We start from the raw sequence: 25,071 nt of genomic DNA on the forward strand, positions 1-25,071 counted from the left end.
TGAGGTGTTCTGACATGCTCTAACATTTGCGCTTATTTCTGTTACTTGTGACATTTTCATGGCTAAAGTCTTATTACACTCGCCTTCAGCTTGCTGTGGACGCCAGCAGCGTAGGCGCCGGTGCCGTACTTTTGCAATCAGGCGTAGACAACGTAAACCATCCCGTGAGTTTCTTCTCTAAGAAATGTAATTCTGCCCAGCGAAAGTACTCCACTATCAAGCAAGAGACTTTGGCTTTAGTCCTGGCTATTCAACACTTCGAAAGTGTATTTAGGTTCTACAGTACATCCAGTTAAGGTCTATACTGACCATGACCCACTCAAATTCCTCAGTCGCATATACAATTCAAATCGTAGGTTAATGCGCTGATTGCTTCAACCTTTTAACCTCCAAATTGTGCATGTCCGGGGAATAGACAATATTATCGCAGATGCGTTGTCTAGGGTGGATGCTTAATAGTATTTTTTTTTTTAAAGCTGAACGCACTTTCTTTCATTTGTTGTATGTATGTGTATTGGAGTGCTTTTCCTTCTTCTTTAGCTTTTTGAGCTTGAAGTTTTTGCTTCTCCATGAAGATTTGATCTGCTTCCTTCTTTGCATTCAGCATCTTCAGAGCTTTCTGTTCCAGCTCTTGCCTCTGATATAGAGTTGAGAAAAATGTTTATTTCAATAAATGCATTTCAAATTCTATATATAAACCGTGTGATGCTCATAAACCCAGCATCACTGTGGTAAAATTAAGCAATAAGCCCCGCGAAGCCGTGTTTTACAGTGGAACAGCTGAGGGACGTTGTTAGGCATGACGTGGAGCGGAGATTTAAAAATGTTTACATGTCGTTAGCCTCATAGCTATTATGCTATGAGACTAACGATGTATAAAAACATTAGGAATAGGTAATTTACCCTGGATTCTCTGTGTGCAGAGATAGATTTCAACATGGCTGCATGTTTTTCTTCTTTCTCGCGCTGCACTCGGGCCCGTCTGGCCTCACGTTCAGCGACTGCTTTTGCGATGATATCTTCCTCATTGCTGATTTTTTCCTGCTTCTGCACGGCTAACTTCTGTATAACAGTCTCTCTATGTCTTTGACGCTCTAAAAGGCAAAAATAAAGACAAATACAAGCCCAGTTCTGAGACAGTGGAAAGAATTATACTTTCTCCAGGCTTCCCACTCAGTGAACTTCCATTAATTCAATAACCTTCCCAGTTAGATGTGATTCATGAATGAGCAAGTTGTAAGAATGTGGATGTCAAATGATATGTCAATGTTCCCAAAATACCTTTCACAGACAAATTAAAGATTGGAACTGGTTTGCAAGCACGTTTGAATTTGAAACAAACACTTAGAGCAGTTTCTAGTTGATTAAATACACCCGAATAACTAAGTTAGCAAAACTCAAATAATTTGAGGTAATCAGTTACATCAAATTGTTTAAGTTAAGAAATTGAATGTGTAAGTAAGCAGAGCTTGCAGATTTTTGTTTTGTAATCATATATTTTAATTGCTTTTAACTTGAAATATCTGAGTAAGATAATTCATACACAACTTAAAACTCTCATGTAATCTCAACTTCAATATTTTTAGTAGTGGAAACTTGGCTAGATTTAACAAGCCAATTCAATAAGTGCTACCTATAGTATCAGCATATCATAGCCCTTGCGGAATGAGTACATCAACTTAAAACATTTAACACACACTGTTCTCAAACCAAACTCGTCACCGGCCATGATGGTAACTCCCCAAAAAACCCAACATAACAGAAACTCTTCTAAACTAGCTTAACAAAACATTAAACACTACTAAATCTCCCACTTAACATTAATCTGGCACAAAAACCATTATATGACACTTAATTTTAGCATTTACTCTCCCTTTTGAGTGTCATTGCAAAGCATGCTGGGAAATAAAAATCCCAGCCCAGATTCAGTTAAATTTAAGTTTGTCAAAATTAAAAGAAACAAGTTCATAGAACTCAAAACAACGAAACAATTCAACTTACTTAAAATGTGTCAGTTTTGTGAACTCAAAAGAAAAAATAAATGTTAAAATATTCATAAAATTGTAAGTATCGTATATTAATTTGATGGAACTAATTTGTATAATGTGAGTTGGCCCTACTCAAAACAATGGATTATTTTGAGCGTTAGGGTTTACAGTGTTAGGAAGCTAAAAATACAAATATTAGATGAGAAACTTTAACCTTGAACTTAGAAATGTTGCCTTGGCAACTAATTGAAATAACATTTCACTTTGTAAGTTGAAGTACTAAAATTACTAAAACTGAAGTAAATATAAAATAAAACTCAAAAGAAATAAAATTAAAAAACAGGGGGAAAAATGACAAAAGCACACAATTCTGAAAATAATAATAAAAGGTCATTCAAAACATTGCTAAATACTGTATACTATAAATAATACTAAAATATCACTGGAAGCCCATGATCTCTAGAGATTCACAGTTTTAAAGTAACAAAAATGCCTAAAATGCGCCCAAAGTTATTTTATCTGTTGTCTAAGCATTTAATATATAAATGTTAGTATGGGTTGGAAGTGTTTAACATAATTAATCAGCATGCTGTGTTTTTGATGCGTGTTAGCCCTCATAAATGTGCAAAAATGCTCCTGAAAATAAAGAAGTTAATTTCTGACACTAATGAGTGTGATTAATATCCACCACAGGACGCATTTCCATTGTCTTATGTACAATACCTAAATGTACAATACCTAAATGTTTCCTCCTGTTTTTCTCTCCTCATTCTCGTCACTTTTTCGCTCTGGCTGGCGATCTGCTTTCTCTTCTCCTCCTCTTCCTCTTGCCTCCGAGCCTCCGCTGCTTTTGTCAGCTCTCTGTTGGTCAAATGGTCCTGATGGAAGACAGAAGAAGGGATTTCAAAACCGCATCTGATTCGATCTGCTTTTACAGTGTGTAAGGACTCAAGGGCGGATCTAATCCGTGGGGAATTTGCATATCATAATTAATAATTGGTAATTAATAATTATTCATGCATGTTTGGATTAGATCAGTCTTACATGTTAATAAATCTCCCGATAAGGGAGGATCTGTCATTTTACCTGCATGCATGCATGTGAATCCTTGAAATTAACCACAAGTTGATTGCAATTAATTACACGGACCACGTTTCACAAAATAGGTAAAATGAATTAGCTCAATTGTCAGTATAATATTTGTGGGGATCCACAATATCATCGTACTTTATAGGATTTCAGGAAACGCAATTCTCTGGCCAGAAGAATTGGGTTTCCCGCCCTATAAACACATACTCTTTAAGGTATATTTAATTTTAGTAAGCTTGTAGCAAGATCTTTGGCACTTAAGGGACTTGAAGCTGAGCAAAGAGACAGTACATCAATCAAATGAATATATAATTAATTTAATAGAGGCATGACTACTTATGTATTTACTACGGTTACAGGGGATATATGTATTTACAAACATAATAAACAAACAAAACACGATAATAAGACATCAATGAACGAGAAATGCGTAAAGTTTGGACAATGGATAACTTACAGGCGTGAGCGAGTAAGAGGGAGAGAGAGAGGGAGGGGGAGAGAGAGAGAACATTAGCAGAATTCCTCCTAAGACATTCACCTCTCTGATTACAACACAAAACATCATCTTAAAGCTTCTTAGAAGCTCTATAAAGAGATTATACTTGCACAAGTTATGTTATGGTCTCTCTGTGTCGAGGCATTCCTGTACAGCCCTGTCTGGCCGCGTGAGCTGAGTCCTTTGTGTGTGAGGAAGCGTCACGTGGGTTGCTTGGCGCGCGTGTTGAACGGAGGTTCAAAGTCTTTGGGGTAACATTACCAAAGGGAAATAGTTCGGCTAAATTCGTTTCACTTCGTGGAAGTGAACTGAGTCAACTACGGAAAACAAAACTTTGACTAACTTTGAGTTAACGTTACATCTTTGCATGGCTGGTGAAGAAACGCGTGTGCATCTCTCAGTCCGTCGCGTCACGTGGTCACGTGCGCGTGTTTCTCCTTCATAGCGAGGCGCGCTCGTTTTTAAAGGCTTGTAGTTGGATTTGCTGAAGAGATTTGTCACGCGGTGTTCCTTTCACTTCGTGGAAGTAAACACTGAGACTAATCTAAAACTGAAAAACACAAACTAAACTAGAAACAAATTAAAGAAAGGCGAAGAGCTCGCCTGGAGGCGAGATGTTACATTATGACACGAGGACAAGCGAAGGAAGAGGGAGTTAAGCCTGCGGTTTGTCCTTTTGAAGACCTGACGTTTCCGCCTTCTTTTGGAAGAGGGTCCAATCAGGAGCTGTCCCTTTGGAGGGAGATTTTATGACCCTTTGTGTTATAACCAGGCATTTAAATCTCTAGTTTCATTGGGTGTTCAAGAGAAGAATCTTCACAATTCTTATAATACTAATGTGTCACAAAGTTTAGCAAAATGTAATGTCAATTAACAAATGGGGAACGAAGATTGGAGTTTATCGAGACCAAACTTGCCACAAATGGATTTGGTTAAACCTTAGTGGGCAAAGTTTGAAACATTATCCCATTAGAGTTGTCGAGAAACATAGACCAAACCACAGAAAGGCAACTCATGAAATAGGGAACTTAGATACATTTGTTCATAAAATTCTCAAGGGGATATATAATAGAATATATCCATGAATGCAGAATTCATTTCTCCTTCTTAGTTAAATCCAGAGAGAGTGAGACACAACAATTCTGGGGATCGACAGTTATATGTAAAATGCATAATGATAAAGTCACAGTTATTCCAATGTAACCCGGACAACAAACACATATAAAACACATTGAATATATCTGGTTAAATGTCTTTTAAAAAGAGAAGTTTCTTTCTCTTGAGCATCAAATTCCAAGTCAGTCATAAAAATGTCTCGTAACTGGACACCACGCTCTGTCCTGAGCGGGCTTCACTTGTGGGGGATGCGTGTGTGTGTGTGTGTGTGTGTGTGTGTGTGTATAAATTTACATTCCAGGCTTTTTGGGTCTTTAGCAGGATGTACTTAGTTATTCAGATTCACCCTCGCCCAGTCCTTACAAGTGTGAATGTTGTCCAACAACCGGCTTACACGAAAAGCATTCATTCTTTTTCTCTTCACTTCTCGATTCTGGCGCTCTTTGATGGCCTGTTCCCTCAGATGAAGATCTCGGAGTTGCTTCATCTCTTCAGCCTCCCTTCTCCTCTCCTGCTCCTTCTTCATGTCATGCTCCTTAACCCTAATAAAGGAGGAAACGTCAGACACATTGACACATTAAGGTGATTCCCAGCTAACAGGGAATGTTCTCAGAACTTTAGATACGGTTCTCTCAAAGTTACGAACAAACGTTCTTCTAGTAACATTATGTTTGTTCAAAGTTATCTGGTCTTTAATCATGTTCTCAAATCATTAACACAAAACAGAACTTATACATAATTCGTGGAGTGGTTTTTTTTACAGAAAAAGTAACAACATTAACCCTCTGGAGACCAGAAACCCGCCGGCGCGTTTTGCTCGTTTTTTTCACATAGCAGAAAAATAGACTTAAAGTACTACCATCATTTCTGTTCATATAGAGTTACAGTTTTTTCTGATTGCTTAAGCACATTTTTTGTAACTATTGGCTATTTTTGCAAAACTCTACACACAAATAAGAAAACCTTTCACCCAATTATCAAAACATTGTAGTTCTCTTGCAAAAGCGAACACAGCTAGATTAACTCTTCACACCTTCGTAAAAATGGTGTTTTCGTATCAAACAGTAAACACAAGCCATCATCTACTAAGCACACAATGTGCCAACTACACACTGATGGTATGAATACAAAACACATCTGGCTTTTGCTTTCTCTGTGTACAGATGTCAATTTGAGGTCATACTTTTGTCGTAGTGTCATGTAAACATACAAGGATCCAAACTTCAAGTATTGGTGTTTATTCACACTCATCAAACCAAGACAAAGTCAGAACACAAAATAGTAATTTCAAAAAAAAACAAAAAAAACAAAAAAAAAAATCAGCCTACATCATGTCGTCTTTCTGGGTCCGGCCACAAAATTTCGTCCACATCGCATGCGATATCCTCCAGTCCTAGGCACCGGGGAAAATATCTCCTTGAATGCCGTATCCAGGCCTGACATGATGCCTGGTCAATATCTCCACATGCCGCCTCCATTGCCTGTAAAAGGGCTACCTGTTGATGAGGATGACCGTCGTACACTTTCCAGCACCAGGCAGAGAAGAACTCCTCGATGGGATTTAAGAATGGAGAGTATGGAGGGAGGTTGAGTGCCATGAAGAATGGGTGGTCTGTAAACCAGTTGCGGACCAAAGCAGCCCTATGGAAACTAACATTGTCCCATATGATGAAATATCGGGTATGCTCTGGTCTCTGAACAGTGAGCATGTCATGTAAGGTGTCCAGGAATGCAATAATGTGTGCAGTGTTGTATGGGCCTATGGTTGCATGATGGTGAACAACACCATTTTGGCTTATAGCTGCACACATGGTTATGTTACCACCACGTTGTCCTGGGACAATGATGATGGCACGGTGTCCAATAATGTTCCTGCCACGTCTCCTGGTTTTACTGAGGTTAAAACCGGCCTCATCTACAAAAAGTAGCTCATGTCCCATGGCATCTGCTTCTAGTTCCATCACTCTCTGGACAAGACAAAACAAATGCAACACATCAGGCCCATGCACAGCACTACAGTATGCACTTCCAAATTCAGAACCAATGACACTATAGCTTACCTGCACATAGTCATATCGCAGTTGCTTTACACGTTCTGTGTTTCTCTCGAAAGGAACTCGGTAAATTTGCTTCATTCTTATTCTGTGGCGCGCAAGTACACGACTTAGTGCAGAAATGCTTACACTGTGTATATTTTGAAAGATGGTGTCATTATCAATTATGCGCTGCTGTATTTCGCGCAGTCTTATTGCATTATTGGCAATCACCATGTTCACTATATGGGTCTCTTGCTCTGGAGTGAACATTCTTCCTCTGCCCCCAACATCTGGACGTCTAGCAATTCTGTAAAGTAACAATTTCAGTATTTTTGCATGTATGGTACTGTTGTGTTTCTCATTAGAGTATGGCAGTGCTACAAAGTACTTACCGATTCTCATTTCGAAATGTCCTAATGATGCTTGCCACAGTGTAGCGGCTCAAATTAGGCTGAACCCGTTGGCCAGCTTCCCTCAGGGTCATCCCATGGTTGATGACATGGTCCACTATTGTACCTCTGATGTCATCAGTTATTCTATTTCTTACTCTTCTTACCCTTCCTCTTTCCCCTCCTCATCCTCTTCTTGCTCCTCCTTGTCCTCTTCCTCTAACTTCCTCTAACCCTCTCGCTTCTTCAACTCCACGTCCTCTCCCTCGGCCTCCTCGTCCTCTTCTTGCTCCTCCTTGTCCTCTTCCTCTAACTTCCTCTAACCTTCTCGCTTCTTCAACTCCACGTCCTCTTCCACCAACTTCTTCACCTCCACGTCCTCTTCCTCCAACTTCTTCACCTCCACGTCCTCTTCCTCCAACTTCTTCACCTCCACGTCCTCTTCCTCCAACTTCTTCACCTCCACGTCCTCTCCCTCGGCCTCCTCGTCCTCTTCTTGCTCCTCCTTGTCCTCTTCCTCTAACTTCCTCTAACCTTCTCGCTTCTTCAACTCCACGTCCTCTTCCACCAACTTCTTCACCTCCACGTCCTCTTCCTCCAACTTCTTCACCTCCACGTCCTCTTCCTCCAACTTCTTCACCTCCACGTCCTCTTCCTCCAACTTCTTCACCTCCACGTCCTCTCCCTCGGCCTCCTCGTCCTCTTCTTGCTCCTCCTTGTCCTCTTCCTCTAACTTCCTCTAACCTTCTCGCTTCTTCAACTCCACGTCCTCTTCCACCAACTTCTTCACCTCCACGTCCTCTTCCTCCAACTTCTTCACCTCCACGTCCTCTTCCTCCAACTTCTTCACCTCCACGTCCTCTTCCTCCAACTTCTTCACCTCCACGTCCTCTTCCTCCAACTTCTTCACCTCCACGTCCTCTCCCTCGGCCTCCTCTGATTCTCACTCTTCTCACTCTTACTGCTCCTTCCATTGTACTCCACACAGACAGCTTACCTGTGGCTTATTTATAGTGCTTAGGCTGATTGCAAAGTGAACTAATTATCTAAAACAGTTTTCACATGTGAAAGTGTGCCAGACAGTTGGTAAAATAGTGTTAATGATAGCCATACATGTGTATAATTTTGCTAGGAGTGTGTTGGAAATTTGGTAATTGAGTGTATGCAGTGAGTTGTGTTTAAAGTTCTGCAAAAAGAGTGTTGTGCAGTGAATTGTGCCTACAGTTTTGCAAAGTGTGTGTTACAAAATTGCAAACTGAGTGCAAAGCAGTGTTTGTGCTTTTAGTTTTGCAAACTCAGTGAGTGGTTTTGCTATACATATTCATAGTTTTAGAAATTGTGCTACAATAATCACGATTAGCGCTTAAGCATTCAGAAAAAACTGTAAGAAATATGAGAAAATAATCTGTTAAATGTCTACTTTTTTATGTGCCCACATACAATCGAAATAAAACATAAAAAAACCCAGCAAATACTATTCACCCAGCCATAAGCAATATATCTTTTAAATCATTTGAGTTTGTACTTTTAAATGATCCGATTCAAAACTAAAATTAATATTCTCCGTTTATGTCATCTATATAAAAAGAGAGACGTGTCAGCCCGTCTCATTACCGTTCTCTCAGCTGATTATCTCTGGTAATGTGACACGCCCACGGAGAGCACGCGCTATTCAAACGCAAATATGTGAAGCAACACATTGAGACGCGTTAACGCCCATAAACTCTGAAAACACACATTATTTTTTAGTCAGATTAATCTACTGTCGTCTTGCGCGGCTATATGAGGAACAATCCTGGGACAATTTACCACAGAACAAGTGCTGGTTTATTTTCACTTCGAGGAGCAACAGATTCAGCTGAGAAGTAAGTGTTTTATGCAAGTGCTTAGTTCTAATCGCGATATAGAATAACGTTAGTGTCTGTAAACGGAAAAATAGCATACTGTTTAAATGTAAATCATGTTTGTGTGTGTGTGTGTGTGTGTGTGTGTGTGTGTGTGTGTGTGTGTGTGTGTGTGTGTGTGTGTGTGTGTGTGTGTGAATGAATGAATGAATGAATGAATGAATGAACGCACAGATACGTACTGTTACAGACTCTAAAATAGACATCAAATAAGCTTTTGTTAGGAGTTTCTGCTCATACTGTTAAATATATAGTATGTTTTGTCAATAAACTAATCAACTAAGATGTTATAGTGTTTGTTCAAGCTATATCATAATAATGAATCCTCAACTTTGAAATATGTATGATCAAACTAAGACATTTATGGAAAAAGACAATTTTCTTTTCAAGATGTTTCCAACTCTAACTTTGAACTGAAAAAAAAACATGTCTATATGGTGAAGGGTGTGTGATAGAAGTGTCCAGACGTATGCACCCTGTATTTTCCTTATATAAATCCAAACAATCTAAAAGCCATTCTTTTTTAAATCTCCTCAATCTTCTTTGTGCAAGGCTCCTGTAATGATATGGCCTGATAGCACCTAATAGGGCCATATTATGGGAGGGTCTTTGTCTTTCTCAGGTGTGAAATGCCATACATATTAATGAGAGATCATGCCTCCTCGCATAAAGCTTTCTCAAACAAAACACGTCATTAAAAATGTAAAATACTTTATTGACTTATCTGAATGAGTAGTCAGGATGATTCTCACATAGTTTTGGAGCAAATATTCTAGACTATGTGATACAATTTTCAAAAGTCTTGTGAAGAAATAATCAATATGTGTTTTGTGGTCTTATTTCAGCAACTTTCATTTTTATTTTTTTCAATAACCACGCATAAACATTATTCTCTTAAAAATACAAACATGTACATACATGTTGCTCACTTATCATGGTAGTCCCGTCTGTGCTATATAGAGTGAATTTAAACCTTTGCCATTAACATGTTTATAAATAACTGAAAAAAGCACAAATGTCAGTGCATGTCAAAACATCCCAAGGGCCCCAAAAACACTCTGATCCCCAGAGGGTTAACATAACACTACTTTCCATTAAACTAACTAAGTAATACAATTAGTTAATTTTAACGTAACACAATATTGTAATGTATTACTTTTAAAAGTAACTTTCCCCAACACTGTTCAAAAGTAACATTCCCACAGTGTTTGAAGAATAAAAATAAATAAAAACATTTTAAATGTTGTTGACACTTTGAACGTTTAGGGAACATTCAGAAATAACATTTATATCTTAATTGGAACGTTATCAAAAAGTCCTTAGAGCATATTTGTGTTAGCTGTGTATGCACTGAAGCATAAATGCACTTTAATTTCTCCTTACTGTAGTTTCAAGCACTCAGAAATGGCCAGTTGGTCTCGTTTTCTCTGCAGTGCTTTCTGTCGCTCCTGCTGGACCGCCTGCTCTTCTCTGCAAGCCATTCGGGCCAAGATCTCTCTGTCCACGGCTCTGCTGGCGTTCTGCCTCATGCGCTTGAGCTCGATCTGAGCCTCTCTTTCCTTCAGGACCTCCGCCAGCCTCAGAGCGCTCTAGAACAACAAGAGGATCGTTTCTACTAACATTTCACCACAGAAAAACAGTTGCATTTAATATTCAACAATATCATAGATCTGCCTTAAGGTGGACGATGATCCAATTTTTTATTATTATTTTCATGTTATCACTGTGAAGCTGCTTTGATACAATCTGTATTGTAAAAAGCGTAATATAAATAAAGGTGACTTGACTTGACTTGTGGTCTAATAACGTAAGACACACACATGGAGGCCTTTGACTCTGTCAGTCTGGTGGTACTGCTGGGTTTTAGTTTTTTCAATAGCCTCCTTTCTTTTCTGGGCCTGTTATCTTGCTTCTTCCAAGTAGATAGGTTTCTTCTCCTCCTCTTTCATCGCCTCTCGAATGGATTTCGCCTCCAGTTTTTTTCCATCGTTTTCCCTGTAAGGACAAAATCAGATTTGTTTGTTGTACTTTGTTACTGTAAACATCAAGTCTCATATTATAACCCTCAGAGACCCAGGTATTCTTTTATTTATTTATTTTTAATGAAGACAAACTAAAATATCACATCAAGATGACATTCAAATTACAATTTAACATTACCTACTTAGTATAACTTAGTATTATAATAGGGGCACAGACGGCGGGGCGGCAGTGGCTCAGTGGTTCATGTTGGTTGTCTACAAACCGGAAGGTTGGTGGTTCAATCCTCGGTTCCACCTGACCAAGTGTCGAGGTGTCCATGAGCAAGACACCTAACCCCAGCTGCTCCCGACGAGCTGGATGGCGCCTTGCATGGCTGCCGTCGTCCGTCGGTGTATGAATGAGTGAGTGAATGGGTGAATGTGAGGCAAATTGTAAAGCGCTTTGGTGGCCATTGGGTCTGTGAAAGCGCTATATAAATGCAGTCCATTTACAGACACAAAAAGAAAATTAGACAGCGAGAAGTCTAAATAAGGCTATATAAAAACAATAAAAGTGTCTGACAGGTTCTATAGACAGACGTCTTTAATAATCATAGTAATAATAATTTATAATTTAAATAAATTATTCTTATTTCTTAATAAAGACTCATAAAAAGGCCTATTTTCTTCCTTAAAAGTGATTAGGTCATTAAAAAGTATGATGTTTACGCATATATAGTTTTAGGGTAAATTTGGGGGTTTTCAAGCAAGTATTATTGCTCAGTCAGTGAGACTAATGCTTTCTGTACACCTAAAGACTTTGAAAAGATTTAGAAAAGACTTTATAAGATTATCAGCTCACATCTAAAGATTTTGGGTTCAGTGTTTTTAGTCTCAGACTAAAGATTTTACATACACTGAATCTTGTAGTGACACTATTTACAAGACTACAACAAGATTATTTTAGCTTTTTTTTCCCACCAAATTCCTCCCATCATGCTCAGCAGTGATTTAACAAAAATGGAGGAGAAGCAGCTACAGTTAGCTATCATTTAATAATAATAATAATAATAATAATAAATTATCATTATTAAATTATATAAAGGCAACCATACAGTCATGTGAAAAAATAGGACACCATGAAAGCCTGTCTATTTTTCAACATACGGACATGTAATAACATAACAATACTGAAGGACCCAGTGATTTATATAAACTATTTAAAAATAAGAAAGCCCTTTTTAAGACTCTCTGTGAACTGTAATTTTAAAAGAATGCAATTTTTGAGGAGGAATAAATTAGGACACCCCCCATATATTTCCCCCACACTGCTTATGAGTGTGGAAAAGGATTTTAAAAGATATCAAAGGACTTTGACATCAGCCATTCCACCATTTTACCTCACTGAATTAATTTCAACAAAGGGGGGTATCACTAGTTATTAGGGGTCCTAATTTTTTCCTCCATTAAAATAGGCATTTTTATGCATATTTTTTGTTTGATGAGTAAAAATATGTTAATTTATATTGTTTAATTACAATAAATCACTTTCTTTTCCAGGAATAAAAAAAATCAAATTTGACATTATGTGAACATTTCTTAACTCTTTCCCCGCCAAACACGAAATTTTCCGGGTTTTATAAAAAAACGCTTCCCCGCCAAACACGGAATTTTCCGGGTATCCGTGTTTTAGGTGGTATATACGGTAAGGAAGACCCACGCGCATGTTTTGAAAGAGTACACAACTCAAAGATCAAAGCAACAGACTGCGATCGTCTCTAACGTGAAGAAGTGGAGTAGTGAGAATGTAGCTCAAAATATCAGACAGACAAATGCAGAGGTATACGGCTGATCAAGTGCTGGAGGTGTTGATGGACTCGGAGTCCGATCACTCTTTATTTGATCATTCTGAATCTGATCGGGACGAAGTAGTCAGTGAGAGAGATGCACATGTTGTCACAGAAAGTTCTAGCCATGGACGTGCCGCAGATAGATCGTTCACCCGTCGATCTGGACGAAGACAAAGTTCACCTGTGTGTCGAAGATTGGACAGTGACAATTCAGACTGTGACATTACAGACTGTGATACTTCGGACAGTGAGTGGACGCATTCAAGGTCAAGATCTAATTCGTCGCTCCAAGGTGCCAGAACGCATAGAGGTAAGACAAGATAAGAAAATATCTGAGAAAGTGTTATATCTTTATGGGATATATATATATATATATATATATATATATATATATATATATATATATTAGGGTGCATCAAAAAACACAATTCTTGAATTTTGATATGGCTGGGTGCTAAAAGTGTTCCAATATATGTAGAAACAACAAATGCAAAATATTTTTCCAGTACATGATGATTTAGGGGTGCCACCGTACATCTGTTTTTGTAGGATAAAGTGGTTAACAGTGCTCAATGGTCGCCATTGAGATCTGAGGTAAACAATACTACAGCTCAAGAAATCTGAGGTGATCTTTCTGTTTGAGGTGATCTTTCTGTGTTTGGTATGTATTATTACATATTACTATCATATCTGGAATTGTATCTTTGTATACTTATTTATCATAAGTCATTTAAGTCATATTTATAGGTATTTGGTGCTCATTACATCTAGCTAACGTTAGCTAGCAACAGTTTGCTAACCACAGTTAGCTATCTATGTTAGCTAAGCTATTAAGCTTAACATCAACAGTATTCTAGAGTGGACAATGTCATATTCACAGTATAGATGACTCATGTTTATTGAGAGTAGCATTGTAGTTGGTGGTAGACTTAGTCAATGCTAACAACAAGCTGCGGAAAATCGCCCAGGCCAATCGCTCCAGTGAGACTACAGCGAAACAATTGGAGAAAATGGAGTGCAGACTTGATGCCACATTTCCGCTGTGGCCTCCAAATGTTGAAAAGCTGATTGATAATCCAGAAGACCTAGCTTTCTTGGCCAGCATGAAGAATGAGAGAGTGGCCACATTTGGGGCCGGTTTCACAAAGCTATTTTAGACCGGTCTATAGTGTTAGACAAGTCTAAAATTTGCTCATAGACTAGTCTAATGCAAGTTAGACTGTTTCACAAAAATAAAGACTGACTTAAAGTAACACCAGGTTACTTTTGCTCTCGGGGTGGGGTCCCCCTACAGTTGGGAAACAGTATTGTCCTCTAGACCTCTACTACTGTCGTAAACTCTGTCATCCTACATGCACGTGCAATTGTTGACAACCACGATAGCCCTGAACACTGTAGGAGGAGGTCACATGCAGGTGTTCTGCTTGCGTCTTGTCTGAAATGTCTTCATCCCAGGTACAGTGGCATATATTTCAGCATGTCATATGAATATAATTTCATGGGTTTTATTTTTTTCTAACGACAAATGATCGCGATGATCACGTTTACAAGCCAGCGTCATTATAGTAGCCTAGTCTATTGGTTACCGTTTTACTGGATCTATATGATACTTCAATGCAATGTTTGAGTGGTAGATAATAACCATATATCGTCAATATTATAATATCAAGCTACCATAAATGAATCTGCAAATTTTACAAATCGATTTGCATTATAGCTTGAGGCAAGACAAATAAACAAATATCACAGACATGTTAGGTTTTGTACATCTTATATATTTACTTGCAAGAATGTAGCCCCTACCAAACTTGTACAAGCCGTTTAGACATAGGCTTTCATTTGACTTTTTGTTTTGTTTTTTGCCAAGTCTGCATCGGTCGGGCACCCCTCCTCCTCCTTCAGCTCACGCCAGCGAGAAAATGCTGGCCCAATTCTGTTCTGCCTTTAACGCGATCACTTTCTCTTTTTCTCTTTTTGCTTTGCTCCGATAAAACCTTTGCTTTCTTGTTTTTCTGTGCTGCTTCGGCCATGACTATAACATTTGGCTCGCACGTCCGATTTTAAGGAAGTGGGGGTGGTGGTGGAAGTGACGTATATGCCGTAAAGCAGTCGAATTTTGTAGTTCTCTTTGTTCGCCGGTTACTACCCGAAACCCGAAGTTTAAAAGTACGATTAAAAACGCTACAGACCCCGTCAGGCTATGGCAGACGTGTCATTCAACCTATTGTAAGTCGATGTACCATCACAAGAGACTTGGAAATATATTATGAAGGTTGAAAAGTTACCTGGTGTTACTTTAATTTAGACCAAAAAAATTAGACGCCTTCCCCCCCAGGCTAACTTAGGTCTAAGACTCTGTTACCTTGGCAACCAACAGTAACAATCAGTTACATTACAAACAGCCAAAAGCAAAGGGAAAATGGCCCTTTCCAAATTAAACATTTCTTCTTGTTACTACATTCTCCGCTAAATTTCCCAAGTAAAATGTCCTTGTAACTGTTATACTCCTCCAACAAACATATATTTTCCGCTGGGGTAAACTGCACTGAGCAGATGAATGCGCTTACTCGATCCGCCATGTTTTTTGTTTTGAAAAGTGTCTTATTTTACCCAGAATGCATTGCAGTGTAGTCCTACTTAAGATAGTCAGAGTCTTAAGCGCTTTGTGCAATGTCCAGCTTGGAGTCGGAGAGTGATGAGGAGACAGAGGAGGATACTAACACAGTCTATCCACCATCTGAGGGCGAACCATCCCACAAGCAGAAGACTGGAACAAACGTCTTCATTCCTTAGCCGACCAAGTGTCGTGTCACTGGCTACAAGGTTGAAGATGTCACCAATGCAACAGGCTGCCTTCACGCGTGGCCTTGTTGCAGAGTCAGGCGGTGAATGTACACATCTCTCTGCATCTTACGCAAATGCTGACCGAGCAAGACACCAAGTGCTGGAGACAATCAGTGAGGAACAGCACAAGCAGTGGACACCACCTCCATTGTGCACCCTACACTGGGACAGCAAGTTAACACAGATGCTCAGCAATGTGCGCCAGTTGGAGGAGCGTCTTACAGTAGTGGTTGGAGATACAGAGCGGCTGAAACTGCTTGGTGTCCCAGCGTATAAGAAGCAGACCAATGAGGCATGTGGAGTGATCATTGGCCGGTTGACATGCAAGTTGCTGCAGGACTGGTGCTGCACTGACCAGGTTGTCAACATGGCATTTGACACAACATGGCATTTGACACAACATGGCATTTGACACCACTGCGTCAAACACCGGGCATCTCACAGCAGCCTGTATTGCCATACAGCTCTCACTGGGCCGACCACTGCTTTGGTCTGGGTGCCGGCACCACATTGGTGAGGTCCTCCTGAACCAGGTTTTCACAGTGAGGTCAATGTACGTGCAATGAACGTGGTCAATGACTGTGTCCCGATCGTGGCGTCAAGCTCACATCCGACTTCGTCGCAGTGAGCAGAATGTGAAGGAAAGAATGTGCTGCAGGCAGTTGAACATGACCACAACATACAGCCAAACCTTCGCCGCTGCAAACACAAGCTAATCCCTGAATAGGACGGTTACTCTTGGGTGGCGGGTGGGGAGACATGTCTGGGGGAGACGCACTGGTTAGGTTCAGAGTTCAGGTTCCATTTCCTCTCTCTTTGTCCCTGGTGATGTTGCTCAGTGGAGCAGACTCTGGCACAGACTGAGCAATTAAGTTTAAAATTTAGTTAGTGTCAGCTCTTACCATTAGGCCCTGTTAGTTGCCAGTGAGTTAGCCACTAGACATCCATCCGACATCCATCCATGCTGCACAAAATTCAGGGTAAGGCCACGTGAACATGTCCCATTGACCTCCAATCATTTTGTCTATAGGACAAATGAATGGAGAATCTTGAAAGTTGAATTCTGAGAAATGCCCAAGTTGCCCAAATGGCAAACAAACAACTTTTACTTTTATAACCCTATATTTGTTACTGTATAAAATGTTACTGTATAAAAGTTCACTGTACTCAACATTCCCAGGTCAACCTTTTGGCAATTAGACTAAAAATTGAAATTTCGCCAAAGTTCATGTGTTAGGTGGCACCCCTAAATCTCAATTGAATTCCTTAAAACTTTGCAAAAGTCATTTTTATGTTAATTGGAACAAAATGCAATGCCAGCCAAATTGATATTTTGAAATTAAAATTTCCCATTCAAATTTGATGCACCCTAATATATATATATATATAACACTATAATATTTGTGTGTGAGTGTGCATGCATTTATGTGTGGCTGTGTCTGTAAATATGAGCGTGTAATGGCCCAATTGTTTCTCTCTTTGTGCACATTTAACACATTGTAATATATGTTTATATATATATATATATGTGTGTGTATCTAGGTCTGTTTATTGAAAGTAATTCCAATTATTTATATCATTATTCACAGGTAGAACACAGCGAGGCAGAACGCATAGAGGTAAGAAAACAAAATATCTGAGAAAGTGTTATATCTTTATGGGATAAAATATATATATATATATATATATAAATAAACACTATAATATTTGTGTGTGAGTGTGCATGCATTTATGTGTGGCTGTGTCTGTAAATATGAGCGTATAATGGCCAAATTGTATCTCTCTTTGTGCACATTTACCACATTGTAATATGTATTTATATATGTGTGTGTGTATCTAGGTCTGTTTATTGAAAGTAATTCCAATTACTCATATAATTATTTACAGGTAGAACACAGCGAGGCAGAGGCCGGATGCGTCAAGTACATCAACACGGTGCTGCTGGTGACCAAACAAGGGCCACTGTGAACCATCCTGATCCAGCTGAAGATGATGAACCTGATGATCCTGAGTGGCATGAAATTAACTGGCAGCCAAAAAACATTCCCTTCACTGAGAATCCTGGGCCTATCGGTGATGCTGCTGCTCTTGAGTCAGAACAACCTGTAGACTTTACTGAGTTGTTCATTTCTAATGTACTGATTCAGAACATTGTTGATCAGACCAACCTGTATGCAGATCAGTGTATTCAGGCTATGGATGACACTTCACAACATGCTAGATATCATGCATGGAAGCCTGTCACAGTTTCAGAAATGAAAACTTTCATGGGGCTCCTTTTTCTCACTGGTATCATTCATAAGCCTGAACTTGATATGTATTGGTGTACAGATGACATGTTAGCTACCCCCTACTTCAACAAGGTCATGCCTCGCAACAGGTTTGAAATCATATGGAGATTTCTTCACTTCAATGATAATACAACAAGGCCAGACAATTGTACTGACAGGCTGTACAAAATCCGCCCTGTCTTGGATCACCTTGTGTCCAAATTCCGCGAAATGTATCAGCCCAAGTCAAACATTTGCATTGATGAGGGGATGTTTCTGTGGCGTGGACGCCTAGCTTTCAGGGTGTACAATCCCCATAAACCCATCAAATATGGAGTAAAATCCTACATCTTGTGTGATTCTGATACAGGGTACTGTTTTAACATGAAGCCCTATTGTGGGGAAAGCGCTGCCCTGGGAGACACGGTTGTCTCTCTTCTTGATCGCCTAGTAGGTCACGGCTACAGATTGTTTATGGACAACTTATACAACTCTGTACGACTGTGTAAGCGCCTACTTGATATGAAAACCCATGTACGTGGTACAATTAGGAAAAACAGAGGTGAACAGATCAAAACATTGTGTACTACCCTTTTATCAGGAAGTCACACAAGTGGACGAAGAAATTTGTCATGTATCTGTTTCAGATCAGTTTGTTCAACGCTTTTGTCATTTACAAAGCGAAAAACCCACAGGGTAATTGTAACACTCTTCTCTCATTCATCCAGAGTGTTATAAAATCATGGACCAGCCAACAGTATGCTGGTGGTGGGGAGGAAAGTGTTGAGCCCCCAACTGAAAACACTCCAAGAGCACCATACAACACTGACCCAACCAACCGGCTGAATGTCAGTTTTGCTGTTCATGAACTTGTTCCAATCCTGCCCACTCCCAAAAAGCAACACCCAACCAGAGGATGCAGAGTTTGTGTACGTAAGGGGTTGCGGAAGGAGACCTCGTTCTACTGCAAAAGTTGTGGTGTCCCCTTACATCCTGGGAAATGTTACTCCGTGTACCACTCAAAAGCAAATTACACTGCCTAAATTTGATATATTTTACATTTATTTATAAATTTAATTTATTTTGGAAGGTTTTATATATGAAGGAAACGACATCTGAATGTATTCTGCTTGAAAATGCACTTGTTTGATAAAAATGCCTTTTTCTCAGCTTTTTGTCAAAAATGTTGTGTTTTTGACAAAACCCATGGGCGTAGTAAGCAAAAAAAAGTGGGTGGGTCCTCCCCCAGAAAAAATTTACTAATGCCATTTCATGTATTCTGATGCCTTTTAATTAAACAAGTAAACTAAACTCGCCTCCACGTCGTGCATTAAATGCACAGCTATCCGTGGATTATCCCGCTGCTGATACCATGGTCATTTGCCAGCATTGACAACTTAAAGCTGTTATTGATGTTTGCAGCGCAATATTTGACTGGACGGGTACAACGGGCGGTTATTTTCGTGAGTTGCGGCTCGTTGAGAAATATAATGTAGCGATTCAGCGGAAATGGAGTTTAATTCATTAGGGCATTCCTCAAGTGTAATGGATTTCACTGACAGCGCTCTAGAAAGCGAACAGACATATGCGCTGAATGTAAAAGTGAGTGGGTCCAATATCATTGGTCTTAAAAAGTGGGTGGGTCTTGTCCCACCCATATACAATGGTTCCGACGCCCATGACAAAACCTACCTCTGTTCAAGTGGCAATAAAAAAAGAACAAATGAAGATAAAATAAAATCGTTTTTTTGTTTAAAAGCAGAGGCTCAGATCTTTATTTTGATATATAGCATCTTCATATATTTGTCACGAGTCTATGATGGAGGACTCAAATGCAGAAATGTGTTAACAGGTTTTATTGAAAGACAGTAGACAAGACAAGAGCGATGGTGGTGGGTGAGGAGGTGAATAGTCCAAACAGTAGGCAGGGATGAGGCACAAAGACAGGCAGGCTGAGAGAGCGCTGAATCCAACCCAGGATGATAGTAGGAGGGAGGGTTAGTGATGTGACATTTGAACCGAGGCATCGGAGCTTGTGTCGAGAAAAAATGGGCGTGCCAGATGAAGCCGCGATTCGAGGCTTGTGTTGTTAACGTGAAAATCACGTGACTGATGACAAACGAGGCCTCGGTTTGTGTGGATACGTCATCGGTTCGGTCTGAGTGTCGCTTCCGGATAAAGGGGTTCGAAACTCGCGCCACCTTGTGGGTGTTGTCAGGAGTAGTAGAAGCTAGAAGCAGTTGTAGTGTCAGAGAGTCAGAGATCTCTCATTGTTGTTATTGTGTCATATACGTGTTAGGGCTGTATATTATTACATTATATCAGGTTAGAATAGTTATTATTAATAATAATTGTTATTATTAATTATAGAAGCTATATTATAGTCTTGTTATATTAATTAGATAAGATTATTTGGATTGCTTTGTATTTTTGGTAGCTTAGATTTTTGGATCTGGACTGCTTTTTCATTTGGATTGCCCTTTTGGATTTGTTTGCTTTTTATGGCATCTTCCTTTATCCTGGTAATGGAGCCAGCAAGAAAGAGGAGATCCTCCCCTGTCTGGGCTCAACAGAAGCATCAGTATCTTCATTTATACCCGCTGGCACTGACATTTTATGTTCCCCTGCATCCTCTGTTCCTTGTGAAAGGATATTTTTCCAAGGCTGGAGAGGTTTTGTCCAAGAAGAGGAATTGTCTAAACCCCAACACACTTCAAAAAAATTCATTTTCTCAATAAAAATCTATTGCAATCCTTCCTTCATCCACCCCAAACTGTGGTGTTTACAGCAGTTTACTTTATTACACTCCCTCGAGTCCCTCCACCATAAGCACTGCACTCAACACAGTCCCTTTTGTTGTTCATACTGTCACTATCCAATTTTTTTTTTTTGAATAAATTAATTAACTGTGTGTGTGACAGTTGTCTCTGTACAAGTAAATGCAGACAGAGAAAGATACACGTTTTATTTCATACCCAGGCAATGGACAAATGTCTGCACAGATCTCTTTATTATTGCAAATGAAAGGTTACAGAGAAATTAACAGTGAGAAGAAGATAAATAAATAAAACAGAGCGGGAGGGGGGCGGGTCATTGGTTCAGAATGAATTAATTTGCCTGCTATTTCTTTGCACAGTAGCTAGGTGTCACTAGTGAGCAATGCTGAATGAAGCTTCGAGTAATGAACCTTTGGGTGAAGCAATGGGCTGCGAGGTCTCAGTGGTTCAGGAAGCCTCATTTTGCCATCACTAGGGAGGGTAGACACAGAAGGCCAGCAAGAGACTGTCTTGCTGCTTGGCTGATGGTATAAGCGGCCAGGGAAGCTCAGCTTGGAGGACAAACTAGGGAAGACAAAAGACACAGAAAGCACAAGAAACGACGAGACTAGACGAGGAGATTTAAGTTAGCTCTGACTAGAAATTACTAGACTGTCAAACAAACAATGTAGCACAACGTCTATACAGAAGAACAACATCTAACGAACTGGCAACACATGAGGGCAAGAGAACACATATAAAGGGTGTAGTGATAATCAGATAGGTAATTGAGCCAGCTCTGGTATGGGGAGTGAATTAACTAGATTCTAATTTAGTTAAGTTCCCCTTAACTTCCATTCGTGAAACAAAGGGGATAGTGTTTTGAATTGATTAAATCATTGACTCTGACTCGCACATGCAGCATCTTTCTCTAATGAATGAACAACGGAATGCTTTGCTTACGAGTTGAGTCAGCTCTGGACATGTGACTCGAGATGAGATCACGAGTCCGGCCGAAGACCATGCGACCCCTTAGGGTCTCCTTGGTTTGACCACCTCACAACAGAGCATTGTGCAATGAGTATGTCAATTCACAATGCTGCCTGAGTGCTGACAGACAATTGCCCATTCCACACACACACACACACCACGGATGGACAGATGCACGCCACACATACAGATGCACGAACACAGACGTCTTTGTGCATAACTTAGGATAAGAATGTCCTATAAATGTATATAACACAGAAATTGTATCCAACCTTCCTGTACGCATGCATATCTTATTAGCTTTGCTTTATAATAGAAGTGTGGTTTGCTAGTGTATAGCTCTGAAGTCTAAGAGTTCATCAAAAGAATGTTCCAACACACAAACACCAGCCATGGAACTTTTCAGAGAAAAGTACCTCTACATGTTTTAAATGTATTCATTTTTGTGCTTAGATGTCGTCACATGCCATACTGGAAGTACTGACAATTTTATTGTGTGTTAAGCAAACTTTAAAGATGCTTGTAATTCTGCATATGAATGTAACTCTATATTCCGATAATCTTCATGTGACGTGTCTGATATGTCTGTAATTCGCTCAATCTAACGGAGCCGAATTCCGATAGCATGATGAAGTAAGGTGCATTATTTTACACATTTCATATTTCAGGAGCCAAACGGCTCAAATACAATCTCCTCATGAAGTGGGCATCCCCCACAGGACAAAGAGAACTGTGTCCGCTTCAGATCCGCGGACGGTCATGTGTGGTTCGCGCAAACAGAGGCGTGAACCCTCCTCTCCATAAGAGACACAGAAGTTTCTTTCGGAGAACACGAGAGCTTTTTCCTGTGAGAGGTTTCTGGATCCATGGCCCCCTTAGGGGGGGCTTTCTCCGTTTTCTTTAATCTTTCTTTATTTTCGTCTTCGGACTTTTCTTACGTTTAGTTTCAGTGAAATGAACGTAATCGGCAACTTCAACCTGAAGGAGACTCTTTGAATCTGCAGTGACCGCGCTCGCCCGGAAAGGCTGAGAAAGCACGCACCCGCTCCTAAGGACACACACGCAAGACACAGTTTTCCTCAGCAACACCAGGAGAACCAAAGACCTTTAAGCCTTCCTTCAAACTAACGCGCTTTGCCCGCTCTGAAAGACCACGTGAACGCGTGACGCAAGGACAGAGACACAGACACATGCTTTCTTCACATCACGCCAGAGAGCGTTACCTGTGCAAGTAACCGTTTACCATTCTTTCAAGGTTTAAGATCTGTTGAGTCTTGTTCTAACTCAGAGGTTCTGTGTCTGTGATGAATTTTGCCAAACCAGAAGATCTCTCATCTTCTTTCTCTCTCTCTCCCTCCCCATCTTTCTCCCTCGCAATCTCTCTCTCTCTCACTCCTGTTTGTTACTCGTCTGTATCGTTAGTTTTACTGTTTAACTGTACATACATGTATCCTGTGTTCAAATGTAGAATTCTGTATCCGTAGTTTCAATTATTAAAACCATATTCTTGATTGATCCTGAAGTGCTCATTTACAAGTCAATGAAATGAATATCTCATAGCTACAAAGCTTTACAAGTTGTTACTATATCAGTAACGTAAATTTTATAAACATGAGAAAAATTAATGTTCACGGCCGGAACATTGAGATTTCTTGGAGTTTATAAAAAGGGATAACTTTGTTGAGAAGTTGGTAAGTTAATCTTACGGCTGTTTGCTGGACAAACCGATTGTTTGATAAACTAAATTAATTCCCTTAAAGTTGTCTCATATAATCGATCTGTAATGAGACCATTGATATATGAATGAGGAATTATAATTCGTTATGATTTACCATTCATATATACAATCGATCTATTTTCAATTTCGATAATTTAACTGTAATATGCAATATATTAATCATATTCATGATTAATTATTAAAATTCCCTATGCATAATTTGAGCTAATTAAGGCACATCTCGATGTGGCTACAAGGGAGCTAAGAACAAGAGGAACAGGTGAGCACACTCAGACAAGGAACAGGTGACCACACTCAGGTAAACGAGGACTCAAACAAGGGAGCAGAGAACATGAGGAACAGGTGACAACACTCAGACAAAAGAGGACTCAACTAGACAAGAGGGTGTGGTACAGGGAAACAAGGAGGCAGGAACAGAGGAGCACATGGCCAACACAAACAAAACCATATGTTAAAGCACAACACAAACATAGAGACATGAAACAAAGACAACACAGACAAAGCTGCCAGAGCAAGACCCTGACAATATTCATAGAAGAAAATATTCTGCGGGCCATTAAAGTTTAGTGAAAATCGTCAAAAACCCTGGCGGTGGCTGGCAACTTTTTTTTAAAAATGCTGGCGGGGAAAGAGTTAATAAAGAGTTGACTATTTAATGGGATGACCTAACTTTTTCACATGACCGGGGGTTATGAATCTATATCATTATATGATGAGAACAATAGTTTGAACTAAATGTCTTGAAAGGGTATAATTTTAAATGCTGTGTTGAAATTATGGATATAAGTGTTTCTTTGTTGTGACTGATGGCTTCCTGTTTCCGGTTTTCTGAGAACGATTTTATTGGTTGTTGATTGTTTTACGTCACTATGACTACGCTAGGACTTGCGATAATATCAAACATGTTTAATATGAAAGACTAGAGAAAGACTGGCATAAATCGGGTCGCCGACTCCAGATTATCACCTCACAATTAACGATCGAGACGACGGGAGCGCGCCGAGACTCCAGTAAGATTCCTAAAGACTGCCGGTCTTTAGTCTGGGACTGTGAAAATCCTTTGGTGTACGCCCGGCATAAGAAGTACGGAGCCCCGCACAATAAGAGAGCTACAAATGCAGTAACTCCAGTGCGATGCTGTCACTCACAGCTATGGTGTTGGGTTTGACGTGCTCTTTAGAGCGCATGTGCAGCGCCTCCCGCTGTTCAGCCGCTGCTATGACACTTCTGCTGTGACGATTCACTCCGTTCACACTGTCCTGCATGCGCTGCCAATCAGATTTGGACAAAACTAGGTCTGCTTCGTATTTCTCTATCTCCCAACTCACAACTGTATGCATTAGACAACAAATTTCCAAGTTATTATAAAAGCCATTCCTGATAAGCTGGAGTCGATGGTTGCGGTCAACACCTCTCATATTGCCGGATTGAGAGAAAAGCTTAACGCCGTGTGTGATGATGTGAATGAGGTGAAGACCAAAGTTTCCCAAGTCGAGTCACCACTGTTGAAAGAGAACAATCGGATCGGCGCATTGGAGTCACGCATCACTGAATTGGAGCGGTATTCCAGACGTTGGAATTTGAAATTACACTGCCTGTCAGATAATATCGATGAAAAAAATGTAAGGAGAGAAGTGGTTGGCA

At 39.9% G+C, this 25,071-nt stretch overlaps 1 pseudogene; it reads right to left on the bottom strand.

The window, feature by feature from the left end:
• Nucleotides 1-493: 493 nt before the first annotated feature.
• Nucleotides 494-25,071, bottom strand: part of LOC130102008 (cilia- and flagella- associated protein 210-like) — a 31,172-nt pseudogene continuing 6,594 nt past the window's right edge.

Source organism: Rhinichthys klamathensis, unplaced genomic scaffold (assembly GCF_029890125.1).
Source record: "Rhinichthys klamathensis goyatoka isolate OS25496 unplaced genomic scaffold, OSU_Roscu_1.1 h1tg000264l_1, whole genome shotgun sequence".
Classification (NCBI taxonomy): domain Eukaryota; kingdom Metazoa; phylum Chordata; class Actinopteri; order Cypriniformes; family Leuciscidae; genus Rhinichthys; species Rhinichthys klamathensis.